This window comes from Pleurodeles waltl, chromosome 2_2, assembly GCF_031143425.1.
Source record: "Pleurodeles waltl isolate 20211129_DDA chromosome 2_2, aPleWal1.hap1.20221129, whole genome shotgun sequence".
Taxonomy (NCBI): domain Eukaryota; kingdom Metazoa; phylum Chordata; class Amphibia; order Caudata; family Salamandridae; genus Pleurodeles; species Pleurodeles waltl.
Window position 1 is genome coordinate 399,165,033 of NC_090439.1, and position 16,177 is coordinate 399,181,209.

At 39.9% G+C, this 16,177-nt stretch overlaps 1 protein-coding gene across 2 annotated transcripts in view; it reads right to left on the reverse strand.

The window, feature by feature from the left end:
- CCDC102B (coiled-coil domain containing 102B) overlaps window positions 1–16,177 on the reverse strand; it is a 561,597-nt gene that overhangs the window by 385,403 nt on the left and 160,017 nt on the right. The window lies entirely within an intron of this gene.

A 16,177-nucleotide genomic window follows, 5' to 3' on the forward strand; every position in this document is an offset into this window, starting at 1 on the left:
TCGTTATCTTTTGAAGATTTTTAAATTAAAAACCATTAATGGTTGTTTGAAATGGAGTCTTTGGTTGGAAGTCAGGTTACCCCACTCCTCCCTCCACTGTAGCTCAGATGGCTCATCAGGATATGCAGGCTACACCCCAGCTCCCTTTGTGTCGCTGTCTAGAGGAGATTCACAACAGCCCAACTTTTAGTCTGACCCAGACAATCACAGAATGGTTAAAGCAGGAAAAGTCCTTCTTACTAAAAGTGGCATTTTCAAACTAACCATTTACAAACTAACTTCACTGAAAGATGTATTTTTAAATTGTGAGTTCAGAGACATCAAACCCCAAATTTCTATCTGCTCTCAAAGGGACTCTGCATGTTAAGAATATTAAAAGGCAGCCCACATGTTAACCTATGAGAGAGATAGGTCTTGCAACAGTGAAAAACAAATTTGGCAGTATTTCACTGTTAAGACTTGTAAAGCACATCAGTACGTGTCCCACCTTTAACACACACTGCACTCTGCCCATGGGGCTACCTAGGGCCTACCGTAGGGGTGCCTTACATGTATAAAAAGTAAATTTTTACTCACAAACAGTGCAGTGGCAGGTCTGAGCCGTGTTTACAGGGCGACTAATGTAGGTGGAACAACTAGTGTTGCAGACCCAATAGTAGCATTTCATTTGCAGACCCTGGGCACCTCTAGTGCACTTTACTTAGGACCTACTAGTAAATCAAATATGCCAATCATGGGAAAGCCAATTACACATATAATTTGCACAGGAGCACTTGCGCTTTAGCACTAGTCAGCAGTGGTAAAGTGCCCAGAGTGCCAAAAACAGCAAAAACAGAGTCCATCACAGTCACAACATGGGAAGCGAAGGCAAAAAGACAGGGGAGACCACACCAAGGATGCCAGGTCTAACAATGGTGTTTTGCTCTTTCTATGTGTACTACAGAATCAATGCAGCACACATAGAAAAAGCAAAAAAGAGGAGAAATACAAGTATTTCTCCTCCTTGCGCAAGTCTAACTGTATTGGCTTTAGGTTTTGGTGCTGCCTCAGGTTTATGATTTCTCATATATCTGGGGCAGTGTCAAAAGCAATATGTGTTGCATGCTCCTCTGCCACAGAAAACTGCCTTGGGGGGCCCATATTTACAGGATGGCATTAAGCGTAAAATGTAAATATGGAAAAGGGCACAGCGCCACCGGAGTGTCACTGAAAATCATGCTCTAGTATCACCAGGGGCTTGTAAATGCGCCCCATAGTAGGCCTAGTCTAACTTTCCTCATTATGTTAATGGATTAAAGTTTAGTCCTCGCCAGAAGCTGCCCTGTATAGGCTTATTATGGAAGACTGTTTAGCACTGGATGGCGTACACAAGATTTTGTGGATGAAATATATTAAGTATATGTTTGAGCAGCTGGGTATTAAAGATTTTGGGCCATATTTATACTTTTTGACGCACAACTGCGCCAACGCAGTTGTGCGTCAAAAATGTTAACGCCGGCTAACGCCATTCCAAAGCGCCATGCGGGCGCCTTATTTATGGAATGACGTTAGCCGGCGGAGCTGACTGGTGTGCGTCAAAAAAAATTACCCACACCAGGCAGCGCCGGCGTAGGGGAAAATGGAGCTTGGGCGTCAAAAAATGGGGCAAGTCGGTCTGAGGCAAAAAATCTGCCTCAACCCGATTTGCGCCATTTTTTTTTACTCCCACCCTCCATTGACATGACTCCTGTTTTAGCAAAGACAGGAGTTATGCCCCCTTGCCCAATGGCCATGCCCAGGGGACTTCTGTCCCCTGGGCATGGTCATTGGGCATAGTGGCATGTAGGGGGGCACAAATCAGGCCCCCCTATGCCACAAATTTTTTTTAAAAAAATTACTTACCTGAACTTACCTCAAGTTCCCTGGGATGGGTCCCTCCATCCTTGGGTGTCCTGCTGGGGTGGGCAAGGGTGGCAGGGGGTGTCCCTGGGGGCATGGGAGGGCACCTCTGGGCTCCTTCCGAGCCCACAGGTCCCTTAACGCCTGCCCTGACCAGCCGCTAAAAAATTACGCAAAAGCGGCTGGACGTCATTTTTTTTGACCCGCCCACTCCCGTGCGCCATTTTTGCACGGGAATTTAAATAAGGCGCACATGCATTGGAGTCATTTTTTAGATGGGAACGCCTACCTTGCATATCATTAACGCAAGGTAGGTGTCCACGCTAAAAAATGACGCTAACTCCAAGATCTTTGGCGCTAGACGGGTCTAACGCCAAAGTATAAATATGGAGTTAGCTTTGCGTCGGATTTGCGTAAAAAAAAACGACGCAATTCCGGCGCAAACAGAGTATAAATATGCCCCTTTGATTCTAATTTTTCAATGATTACCACTTCCTCTAAGGAAAGGATTACAATTATTTTGTATCAGTATCTGTCCAGTATACGAGTTAATAGAAGCTCAAAAATTCAAACAGTTGTTTCCTTTTCACATTAGATTACTTCTACAGGCCCGGAGTCTTATCTTGTTTTATTGCATAATCTGCAACATAGGTTCTATCTAACAAGGCTGAACCAGGGTTTTAATCATGTTTTGTGTGCTATTCCTGTGGAAAGGGGCCTTGTTTTAGTACACTTTCAAAATGCTCCTGTGACAACATTACCTCACATTCCACGGAGCACTTTATGCTATTTTGTGCACTTCATAAAAGCCCATGCAAAGTGTTTTTATGCCCTATTTTAAAATCTGTGGACATCAGGCACCACCATTTGCCATTTATATTTCTACAGAAACTTGGCTCTGTTCAATTATGTATGGCTCTTTTGAACTACATCAGGTGTGCCTTGAATATTAGGCACAACGAAATGAATTGACCTGCATTGGTGCAGTTTTCGTATGATGTGACTATATGCTTTTATTTAGGTTTGAGAATTTTTATAAAGTTTTTATGATGTGGCTATTTATTTATTGCCTTTTTGGTCTAAATTAGACCAAAATAAAGAATTATCTGACTTCACCCCCATGGCTTTCATTTTGACAAGTGTTTGGAAACTTTGCTAATGAATCCATCTCGTTCAATGGTCTTTTTGTGCCACGAAATGTAGTATTAAACAAATAATTGAATACATCACTATAGCTGAACTGTTAAATACTGAGATGATTGGCATTTACCTTTTGATCTTTAAATATATGTTTAACCACAAAATGTGTCTTAGATTTTAGGATTTTTTTATGTAGTATTTATGTTTTCCAAACAATCATATGCATCAGTTTTAAAATTGATGTGAATGTTACAACAAACATTATTTTCATTCATGTTTTATTAATCCCAAAAAATAAACAAAAGTAATATTTCACGTTCTAAGAAATGGATTAACAAATATGTTATTTTGTAAAATAAAGATGAGCCAACAATTGCTTAGATTCCTTTCCCAGGCAATAGTCCAAGAATGGATGGTAAATGTGTGGATAGAAAGTGGATGCTGTAAACAGTGTAGACTGTGTTGTCAATTAAAAACACTGAATTTTATCAATGCATCTTTTGTGTTTGAATGGCTTTTAACAGTGCTATGTTCTTAAGATATAAAACATGATTTTTAAAACAGATGTAATAAGCAATGTACTGGTGTGATTCAAAGACAACTGTGTTGGGTGGCTGCCTTTGCCTCCACCAACCTCATTTTGTATAGTAGGTTCTATTTTGGACATACATAGTGATGTCGTAGCACTCCCTCTTTTAATCCATACTATCTTTTATTTTTTTCACAACAGAAAGTGAAGCGTGAGTGGGACAGCTGAAACGCTCTAATATTGAGACACAGGACACTGTGCAGTGATTTTGGTTGCCTTATAAATAAAGCACGCTAGCATAATTTCTATGTAGAGGAGGACACGTATGTGTTTGTTACTTGCTTTAATCAAAATGTATTCTGCCTGAAATTTCGAAGGAACAAGTGAAACATTATTATGTATGATGATAATGTGTGCAAACGCAGAATGTTACTTAGTAGATAAAATAGCATTAATTAATTCTGACTCCACTTTGCCATTCCTTAGCTTTCATTTATAGTACAAAATATTTCTGTTTGAGCTATATAATAAAATAAATCAACAAAAAGAATCATCCACAATGCAGTGATATGTAGTTTTCAAAGCCAGACGTGGAACATTATAGCCTTTGTTTACATGGAGTCATCTGTTCTAACTTCTACTACTGCAAAATACTTATTTTATACATTAGGATATACAGAAATATATGTGGTAAGTGAATTAGATTATAATGGGTAAATCATATGTTATCATGAGTGAATTGTTAGATGCAGATGTTACATTGCGCAGGGTTTGATTCGTGCTAAAAAATATTACTCCTCTATGAATGGGGTTTTAGTATGAGTTATGTCAAGGGAAAGGTGTAACAGAGTGATGAAATGTTAGACTGTTGCATGTGGTGAGTTATGAGAGACATTTAGTAAACCTCGCTGAATAGGTTTTCATTGGTGTAGATATTTGGGTTAGAGAATAGGAGTGTCACAGTGTGAAAAGGGTGAATTTGTGATGATAGAGAGCTAGTGTTTGTACTTTCCAATCCCCACTCCACCAATAATTCTCCTAATGTCTTCAGAGTGGAGTCTTCAGTGTAGAGTCTGAATAACATATGCTCCTTGCCAATGCATGAGGATGAAGGGGCTACTGGAGCCACCACCAGTACCCAGAGTCTCGTGGTAAGCCCTAGAAAGAGGGGAACAGTCCACCCCCTGCACATCACTCCACCTCTTACAGATATCCTCCTAAGATCTTCTGGTGTTAGAGACAGCATTCACCTGTGCCACTATTCTGTCCCATTTTTTTCCATCTCTTCCTCATGGTTGTTGCCTAGGACTAAGTTCTAAACAAGGGTGGCTCAAACCTAATTATTTCATTCACCACAACAGTTTACTAATTTTTGCAGAATTTGCGCTGCCTTCCCTCAGACATTTTGAAAGCCAACGGTGACGCAGATCCACTGTTGATGCTTTGTGGTATGAGTGGTAAATGGTTCCTGTAGTTTGAGGAGTGCCTTTTCTGCTGGAAGCTGTGGGGGTTGTTGATGTATTTAATTTGAGCAGGTACGAGTTAAGCAGGTTTGAGCATGTATGTAGTGATGTAAATGTCTAACATTGGAATCCCTGTCTGCATTTCCTGCCCTCCATCATGAGGGTTAGCCCTTCCCATTCTGATGGCAGACAACTCTTAAATATAGCAGATGGGTGTCTGCCATACCAGTACTGAAGGAGTTGTATTCGTCATCGGTGGACAGAAAGACCAACTACTTAGGTCTATGAACTCAAACTCTAAATATGGCAAACAGAAGTCCATCAGCCAGATGGATGAATCACTACTAAATGGATGGTCTCTCTGCTAAACTCTAATTCAAGCCCTGAGCTCGAGGGTCATTCTGGTCCTATTCACATTGTCGACTTTCCAGTGTTCAGTTGGCGATATGTATTTATCGAGAAAGACTTTTCAACATTGTGTTTTGGAATGCTTTTTCGTCTATCAAAAACTGAACAAAAAATGTTTTAGATGGAGATCAATTATATGCGAAAATACCAGAAACTAATGGTTGGGGCACAAACTCGGGATTTCTTATGGTAAGGGAACAAGTAATTGCACAATGTACAACATCAACCCTGTTGCTTCTTTAAGTCATTCAAAGCAGAGGGTCACGTCATGAGACTGAATTGCTGACCCAGCCACACAGCCCCTTTATGCAGCCACTAGGGATTCGATTGTCCTGGCAAAATCATTCAGACGCAGGTTCTTAATCGCATTGTCATTGGGAGATGCTCACTGGGTGCTTTATCAATTTCATGACCAAGGTCCAATCACAACTGCAGTGAGGACTCCACATATCTATTTCTAAAACATTGTAAAACTAAACATTTTTATTTGTATTTATTAATATTGGTTTTACTATGAGTTTGTGGTTTTTATTTTTGTAACCTTGTAACCTTGCAATGGTTTTTATTATTCAGGCAATACAATCTTTCTTATCAAACCACAAAGACTTTTTCCACAGGGTGCAGGCAGCACTGACTGCTGTTATCTCCTCAATATCAAATATGTTAACCACGTGAGTTACTGCATGGTCTGTAAAAAGCACAACAGTAAAAACATGAGGAGCAGACCAAAGCATCATTCTGAGTTCCTTCATAAGGACAATCCATTGCTTCAGAGAGCTCTGGCAGACCCCATGAATAAAAGTACCTGAAGACCCAGCTCCATCACTATTGAGGATTAAGGGTGCACTGACAGAGACATTAACATTGGTCTTCTGCTAAACAATGACCAAAATCTAGTATATCTTTTTAAGTGCAAAGTTCTCGTCCCCGACTGCAAAAAGTTGACGTTTACCTTTGTGAATCAGGCCCTGAAATGGGAGGTTAAACAGCCTGTGCAGCACCTCACCTGCTCATCAGGTATCCTTCAGCATGTACGACCTATACGTTACTGAGGCCTGTGACACAGATATATTAAATCTTTCACTTCTATGATAAATTCTGAAATAAAGTGACCTGAATTGAATGGACGTTCATACAACTTAGACCACAAACAGAGCTTTCCCCAAGTGCCTAGATATCAGGTTATGTATGTAGCTCATTTAATATTGAATATGTGATGGCTATTTATTTGATGCTGGAAATGTTCCTACTGGCTTAGCCAACAAATGCGCGCAAGGCGTCTACTCTGCGTTCTTTGATCTGTCTCACGAAGTCCCTTCAGTGAGCCCATAAGAAAACCTCAATTTCCCAACTCTGCAGGCTGATTTGATTTCTTTCATATTGTATTCATTTTGTTATATTCAATATTACTTCCTTTTTTTTATTGGTTCTAAAGTTCTCCCAAGTCTCCAGGTAATTTGACTTAGGACCACATTTTCATGAATGCAGCTGAAGTAGGGACAGTGCAAATTCAGTTTTACAATCATGATACGGGGGCACTTAGTCATTGATTTACTTAGGAGGCAAGGTTAACTTTGTTTCGTTCCCATAACTGACTTAGAGCAAGATATTGTTGATTAAATCAGTTTTTTTTTTCTTTTCGTTTGGGAACTGTAAGTTTACCGAAGGTTTACAGATAGTCATTTCCATTCATGAAAGTCATGCACTAGAAAAGTTAATTTTCCTACTTCAGGTGAGGCTGAGACAAAGGAGATAGTCTGTTCTTAGTGGAGGCATGGTGCGTTTTGTTACATTACCAAAAGACATTTAGACTGCATTAACATTATTTTATTTTGTGCTTTCATAAATTTTAATTGAGAAGATAGACGCCTAGATATGTTGGCGCAGCTGGAATCGTAATTAGTCAAGGTCATCCAAAATACTTTTAATGTTTCATAATTTTTTATTTTCAAATAGTGGGTTTGCAGAAAATTCTCAGAGTATCATGCAGACACAACTGAGGTATTTTTATACAAGTTCTTTCGTGTACATTTATAGGCAGGTTTTCTGCTGCAGTTCTGTAGCAGTGCTTGGTATTAAGTTGCTACCTTAATTTTGCACAGAATTCATTGCAAACATGCATAGGCAAAGCCAGTAGGTTTTACTTACTTATGGCATGTAAATGGGGGTGCATACGTCATTAAAACGTAAAACCTATTGCCTTTACTGGCATTTGTTTGCTCATCAACACTTTGGAGTGAGTGCGTCTGAAAAATTGATTCAAAATAAACAAGCATTAGCGAAAACTAATAAGTCCAGCATTAGTTGTGAGACGTTTGACTTTGTACATTTTTTATTGGTTTTATTACGGGTTTTGCAAAGCTTTCTTTTTTAGAACGCTGCGGGTTTGTCATTCTAAAAGCAAATATATTTTGAGTCTCAAAAAGCTTCCTTAGGCATATTAGCCCTTGCCACTAAAAAGAGCTATTTTGTGTAAATGTTCTTCTTGTGAAAGAGCAGAGTTCCCTCACTCACAGTAAAGTTATTCAATGGCTGAACTGGGCTGACCCATTGCCGCATGCTTTATACTGTTGTGGGTGGAAGACTAACGTGACTGACACAATAACAGATCAAATGATGATGAGGGCTCGCTGAAAGCCCCTAGAGGTATATGATACATATAAATATAGTCAAAAAAAGTCAAAAGGTGATAACTAACACCATATCTAAAGCTGATTCTTTGTTTTCTGTGTCAATCATTTTTCAGATGCATTTGTTGTTACGTAGTCTCCAGTGCTACCTGCTACTTGCTGGCTGATTTTAGATTTAAATAGTTCACCACTGGATTTGAAAGGAGGTGGAAAGACATTCCAAAGCAACCAGTGCAAAAAATGGAGACTAAAGGAATCCTGGGGTCTTATTCAGGATGTGACTGATAATATCACAAGGTAATGGCTGAAGGTCCCAAAGCTAAACAAGATAGTGGCTAAAGCAGGTGACCAAAAGGTCCTTAAAGTAATTATAGGATACAGCATGTTTGCCATCAATGTTTAGAGCACTGTACACATCAAACCTAAAAAGCACCTCCGTCCAAAATGAGGTTAAGTGAATAGATGTCTAGTACATGATAACTGTTAAAAACTAATGGAATAACGCAGTAAAACGTAAAAGATACAATGGTGGTTTCTACATTAGGGTTCTGGGGCTGCGCCCCTCTTATATTCCGTCATCTTTACTAAAACAAATATTAAATATATTGGTTTATTTACAGATACGATCTTAGATTATATCGCTAAATAGATGCATATATTTAAGTTTGTGCCTCCTGTCCGAGGCTGCCTGCCCCACCTTGCTCTCAACAAGGAGCCAAAAGTCCGGCAGAAGATCAACTTTCTGCAATGTGACACAGGGCTTACCTTTCTGAGTCCCTTCAGTTCCATGGCTGTCTATAGTGGTATCTACTGTAGGCTAGTGGCACTGCCAGCGTCACGGTTTCAGGTATTACAGGCTGTATCCCTGGATGAGGCCAGACATCTGTCACCCACAGGTAAAAATCCCACCCTTTCCCACTAGTTACAGGGTAGGCTTGGATGCAAGCCCCATAAGTGAGATTTAGCACTTTGTCTTCAGTAATGGCAAGTATTAAAATGCTAAAGCTAGTCATGCTGATCTCCCCACTATGACACCCCAGGCCGTGGCTGTAGGTCAATGCTCCCCTTCAAAATGGAGCTCCTGTATTTGTTCCCTGGTGAGGATGATCCAAACGACATGCAAGGCTTTTGCTCCTTGGCGAATCTGACACAAATATCAGAGTCAAGCACACATGGAGAAATCTGTGATTATGGTATCCTAATTAGTGAAATAACAGAAAAATGTTTTTAAAAAAACATAAAGTGCCTTATTACGACCTTGACGGAGGAGTTTCCTGCAGCACAAATGTAACTGATATTCCGTCTGCCGTATTACGATCTCCATTGAATATAATAAGATCATAATACTGCGGACGGGATATCCGCCACATTCGTGATGGAGGAAACCCCTCTGTAAAGGTCGTAATAAGGACCTATATGCTATATGCTATGAGTATGCATTTCTAGAAAGTGGCGTGCATGTTTAGTGATTATTAAAGGCCTGATTAATTTAGATGGATTTGCACAATGATTCTAAAATGTTTTGATTTTAAACACAGATGCTGTAGAATGCTTGATGTTTGCAGTTGCAAAAATTTAGGGGGCTGACTCTGCTATATGCATTAGAAAAGACATTAAAACATGTCCCCCTCGGGCTCTATAACCATGTTCTGAATATTAATGCCAAAACACAATTTATTTCTGAGCGATGAATGTTAAAAACATTAGCGTAATGCATGTCAGCGATTTAGTTCCTATTTCAAATGTTTTACTTAATGTTGCATTGCCCAAAAGTGTTAGCTATTCACATCATGATGAATTTCTGCATTTTTTGTGCATCTTATTACTCTTGAACAGTGCATATTGTGAACTGAGTCATACCAGATGTTTATGACGGGCCACAATTGAGAGCTCTGGTGCTGAGGATGAAGGCAGGGTGAGTTTCTCAAAGTACCTGCTAGTGCTTTGGCCTCTCTACAGGGCACACAGAACAATGGTTGCATATTCCAGTTGCAATCGAAATTTTGTATGTGAAGTGGGTACACAGTTGTCAAAGGCGAAAGTGAAACAAATTAAAGTGCTTGCATGTGAGTCAGTACAGTATAATTTGGGGCAATGAAGTGAAAAAGAGGGTGCATTCAGGAGAGAGTGAAAAGAGGATGCTGAAGAGAATAGAGAATAAGTTTCAAGATATGCAGATAGACAAGCTGTGGGGAGAAAAAGGGAATACATGTCTACATTAAGTGCACATAACTAAAGACATTAAGGGACTGCTTATGACTTTGGCGGTCGTAATGATCCGACTGCCAAACCTGCAGGGAGGAGGCTGCTGTCATACTGGCGGCCTCCCCCGTCAAATCACGATGTTTCCACCGGGGTGATCGGCCCCCGGTACTGTCTCTCCACCAGCCTTTTCACGGCAGGGACCCTGCCATGAGAAGGCTGGCAGAAAGAGGACTTGTGATCAGCATTGCAGCACTGAACTCAGCACCGCCATGTCTGACCATGACTCCAACTGCTGCCACCTCAACAGGATCCATGATCCTGGCAGTGGTGGCGGTCTGCCAGCAGTCCAACCACCAGGGTCATAATCTGCCCACCAGGAGTGTGGCAGTCCAACCACCACCGCTGGTTTGGCAGTCCTTGGACCGCCAAACTCATATTAGATCACTTTCTTATTTGCAGGTCTCAATAATGTTTAATTCACAGTCTCACAATTTCAGAATTGAAACATTTTCAGTGTTAATTATTTAAAAGAAAGTCATTGTTGTTACTCATTAATCTTAAACAGCTAACAATCATCAACAAAGCCAAAAGTCCTGTCAAGTTTTAGGTGTATGTCACTTGTTGCATTATATATATGGATGCAATAACAGAAATCTCAAAAATAAACTGAAGTACTGGTTGGGGGGAACACTACAGGAATCACAGAAATGCATTTTATAAGCTTAAGCCACATCCCTTTGATAGACCCCCCTTTTTTCATGCCACTTAAAGCCCTGTCTGCACAAGGTGCAAGCCACTGGGCACGCCCACACTTAAAAGATGCTTAATGTTGTTGTGTAGTCTAAGTGGCACACTATAGCAACTATTGAACATATTCATGAAGTATGATATGTGGCAGTTTTTAATATATTTAAATATTTCAAGACTACACTGTCACAATTGCTTTATAAACCTTCTTGCTTTCTCACTAAAATCTTTATCAAAATGTGCTTTAACATGCACCATTTATTAATATTTGTTCTATTTTTTCTCAGGTGTAGGACCCCCACCCAGAACCTCACATTTGCCCATTAAGCTTGCTCGCTCGCTACATAAAATGTAATCCCAAATTTTATGTCCCATCACTTTCAACTGTCATTAAATGTAACTTTAAGGAAATAAGGGTAGAGATAAGTAAAGGCAGCATACATGATGTATGTGTGTAATTTTTGTACACTGTCAAAGGTTTTATTACTTTCTAAGGTTCGTCTGCCAGCTAGAGATGTGGAGCAATTGCATGGATATTCTGGAAATCACATGGGTGGCGCTTTCATTCCATTCATTGAAATTAGAACTCTTCCTGTTAACATAAAGCTGTCCTGCATAATAATATTTGTAAATATAAACAGCAAAAAACTGTAAAACAGCATAACTATGGATTTTATGATACAATTGGCCACACTGATGTTTGGATAGACAGCAAGACATCCAGCTCATAGTGATCTGGTTATGGTGTACAATCATTGTGCCAGTGAGACAGGGTAGCTGTATTTGCCGACAGTATCATAGACAGTGCCAGAGTGCTTAAATGCATCTGTGATACCAGTGTGTAAATCTTTTCTGTATGAAACTTGAAAGGCAATTAACACAATTAATGGACAATAAACATACCTACCAAGTTACTAAAGAGATCCATGTGACGCAGAGTTATATATCTCCTGGAATCTAAATACCTAGGGCTGAATCTTATGTATGGGTTGCTCATGAATTTCCAAGATTGGTTCACAAAGAATATGCTGTAAATTACTCTTGGAGTACTCCTGGAATAAACAGAGAGTATCTCTGGCTTATTCCTGAAACAATTCAGTGATCTAGGAGTATTACAAATATACATCATGCCTACTCACAGAAATATGTTTGTGAAATAATTAAAAATTATTTTCTTTGAGAAGTTCTATCCTACTTCAGTCTTTTCTGTAACCTACTCATGTAGTTCAGGTATACGCCAGGCTTTCTCATGGAAGACGCTTAAAGAAGAACAAAAAAATGTTTTTCCATGAGTGTTCATGTCTTACTCCTGGAAACACATACGTAAAGCACATGTGAGTCTTGATGATAATATAGTGTAAAGTACAGAAAATGTTTTGTGACTCATTCTGGATGTACAGGTGCAATTCACATCCATGATAAGAGTATGTCACAACTACTCATAATAAATGCTTTGAGACATGACAAAAGTACATTCTGAAAATAATGGGTCCATTTTAGTTAGTTGCTTGGGCTCAGAGATAGCTTAACTTAGGCTTGTGACCTGTGCCCTTTTATCCAGTATTCATGCTCTGAATTTCTGTATTTAATTTTATTCATTTTATTATTGCTTCTTTAGTGGCATTGTTTTAATTGCATTATCAACTGCTATTCTGTGAAAGCGTCATTATCAGTGCTATGGATGACAAACTTTGCATCATGTTATTTCCTCAGAATTAAAAGAACAGAATGCGAGGCACACCGAATAATATTTTCTATTGCCTGCCCCAAAGCTGCATAAACAGTCCAGTGCTTAGAAACATACCTGCATCAGGCTACTGTGCACGAACATAAACATGTCCCCTATAAATACATCTTGTAGGACAAAGGGCATTAGAGGGGGTTCCAGACAGAATTTCCATCTATGCTGCATGCCGGTTTTCAGCCGACCTCAGCCTTTGTGTCTCCAAGGATCCTGATCTGGAGTCTAGTGGCCTGACCTTGTACCAAGGTAACAGGGATGGTGTGTGCTTCTCATGGACAATGTGTGGGCAGCTTTGGCTTACATTGCCATGCTCTCGCTCAAGGGCTAGGGATTAGTCTTTTAGGTAGGAACTGTATACTCATGTTATAACAATATGTTTGGGTTGTTCATATTTACATCTCCGATTTTCACAATTCTGATTTTGTTATTCCTCATTATCCTAATCATTGCAGCCCATGCTCTTTATCATAGATTGCAGTATTTTCAATAAATGAATTGAAAACTGTCCTTCATCTTTTTTCTTGCCTAGGTGTGTATAAGAGACTTCTATGTGGAGAGAAAAGGGTAAGGCTTGTTCTACTGAGATTTCCATCAGGGGTCTTTAGAGTTTCATGGACATGGCTGCCACAAATCACCTTTACCAGTTAGGTTTTGGTGAGGTGCTGCTAGTGATCTGGGAGGTTTGGGCTCACAGCTGCTGCCTAGTGTGGGAGTTACTCAGATGCCTACAATGCAGAGGTGCTGCTGCCCCAAATCCAGCAATCTTCTTGGAGTTTGAGAGTCCTTATGACAAAGCACATTTGAGTCTTGAGTATAATATAGTGTAAAGTACAGAAAATGTTATGTGAATCATTCTGGATATACAGGTGCAATTCACATTCATGATAATAGTATGTCATACTCATTGTAAATGCTTTGAGACATGCCAAAAGTACATTATGAAAATAGCCCTCATACATTAAAAACAAAATATTGACTTTCCACTTCTGTGCCTTACCATTCTGAATATTCTTACTATGAAAGTTTGCCATTGGATCTACTCTGTTTTCAGTGGCTGGCTAAGAGTGGAATAGTATGAGGAGAGGCATGGCCTCTCTCATAATGAAGGTTAACAGTCCACTCAGCTCAGTAAGTTTTCTAGTACATCTGCATGCTAAAAGACTGCAATAGTGCTATCTAGGTGTCGGTGAGTTTGATTGCATGGTGAGAGTGCCTTCCCGTCTCTGGGTTCAGATTGTGAGAAGAAACATGAGGACACTGCTCTTCTAATTGAACCGATTAGTAAGATGCCTTTAATCAGCTGCCCACTTTTAAAGCAGGATATCACATTGACTCTGTCATCAGTCATAATTTTATAGTCCTAATGGTTCTGTATACCTAATTACTTCCTTTATTTTAACTGACTGTATTGTAACAGTTTTAACCAATTGAATCAGTAAACATATTATTTACTTACTCACTGCTGTACAGCATAAATGTATGCAATATCCACAGCAGTTACATAACAAGTCTTGAGAAGACCAAGGGTAGCCTGAAACTTGTCACCAAGCCTCTTCTGAAATGCAGCAGGATCTAGAATTCAATCTAGAAGAAAGGGCATCCTTTCACCCTATTGCATCATGCCCGCTGTCCTGTACAGCATTGTAATGAATTGTAGACATGTCACTGCTAGCACAGTTTACACATACATCACCGCCTGGAGAAAATGAAGTCATGGGTTTAGTGTTGTTTATGTGTCTGTCCTTCTCCACTTACTGCTGCTCATACATGTTAGAATGTGTTTTAAATGTAGAGGCTCACCAGGCAACAGTGTACTTTCTGCTCTGTCATCTGTTGTAGTTAGCCCTCATCCTTTTCACGTATCACACTGATATAACCCTCCTGAGGAAGGCCATCTCTCGAGTGTGAAGTGCACTATTGTTTCCCACACAGTGCCCACATGTTGACACCTACAACTAGAGTCAGACCGGGACAAAAAATAGGCCCTACCACCAAAATTAAAGAAGTCCCCATTAGCAAAGCAGATAGCTAAAAAGTGGTAATATCGGGTAAATTAACAATAAACACCAGCCCACCTGGCCATAAAACTGGTCCACCACTGCTAAAAAGTGGCCCATGCACTAATCTGTTAAACTCGCCCATCGGGCACTGCCTGAAAGCCCCATAGACTGGCCCAACCCTGCCTACAGCCCATACACTCAGTGGTGCTGGAACAATTTTCAGATTGGGGTTGCTGCCATCAATGTTATATTTGTGAAGCCATAGGGGTTCTGAATAGAGTTTGTCCAGAGGTGTATTCTAGAGCACATTACCCTATATAAATGAATAAAACATGGTGCGCTAGGGTACTGTCTTTTACATACAGCACATTTTTTAATGAAACAGCCTCTAGAAATGACCATCGCACAAACTTTGCTGAAATCGAGTGTAAACACCAATGAATCACTTGCACATTGCACAAACAAAGTGTCTTAGATTGTTTTGATCTTATTAAAATCTTTATTTCCATCACACCTTGGAACTTTAAAAAACTATGGGTCTCATTTACAAGGCTCTAGTGGCACACTGTGGCACTGGAGCTTCATTTTGTTTCTTACACTCCAGTGGCACAGTGTGCTAATCCATATTTACAAGGCCACACAAAGCCACCCTGTGTGGCTTTTCATAGCCTTGTAAATATGGACCTCTTCCCCGCATAACACTGCATAAAAAGGGAGTCCAATGGGTGTTGCAAAACCGATGGAACCAGAAGGAATCTGATGCATTCCCAGATTTACAAGTCTGGTAATGCGTCAGATTCCTATGTTACTTCAGGGTGACACAACATGGAGAAATATCTTTATTTCTTCCCGCTTTTACATCTTTCTATGTGTGCAGCATTCTGCAGCACACATAGAAAGAGGAAAACACCTCTTGTGATTGTTTTTGTACAGGAAGGTGTCCCTTCCTGCACAAAAACAATCACCCCCGCAATGCAGGCATCCTTGTATTATGGTTCAAGGGTGCCTCCATTGGCGATGGGAAGCAATTAGTGCACCTGCACAGCGGGAGAGGACAGAAATACGTGGTATCTTGTAGATACAGCACATTTCTGCTCTTTCTCAGTGGCGCAGCCACAGGGTCTCGTAAATGAGGCCCGTGCACCTCATTTGAAGGTTTCATGCTGCTGGTATATTTTAAAATACATGTAAATTTCATATAGAGGTATTAAAATGTTGTATGTTATAAAACAGTTTACATCCTTCAGCATTTCCTTTCAGATGTCTTGTACTCCAGCAAAATTGTCACTTGGCTCACATTATAAAATTCCCTCATGTTACAATCAAGGTACAGAACATTAACCACCAATCTTCATTATAAACAAGCAGCAGTTTGTCAAAAGGCATTGTATGACATTTCACTTGACCTCTGTCATTGAAATCACAGCAAATGC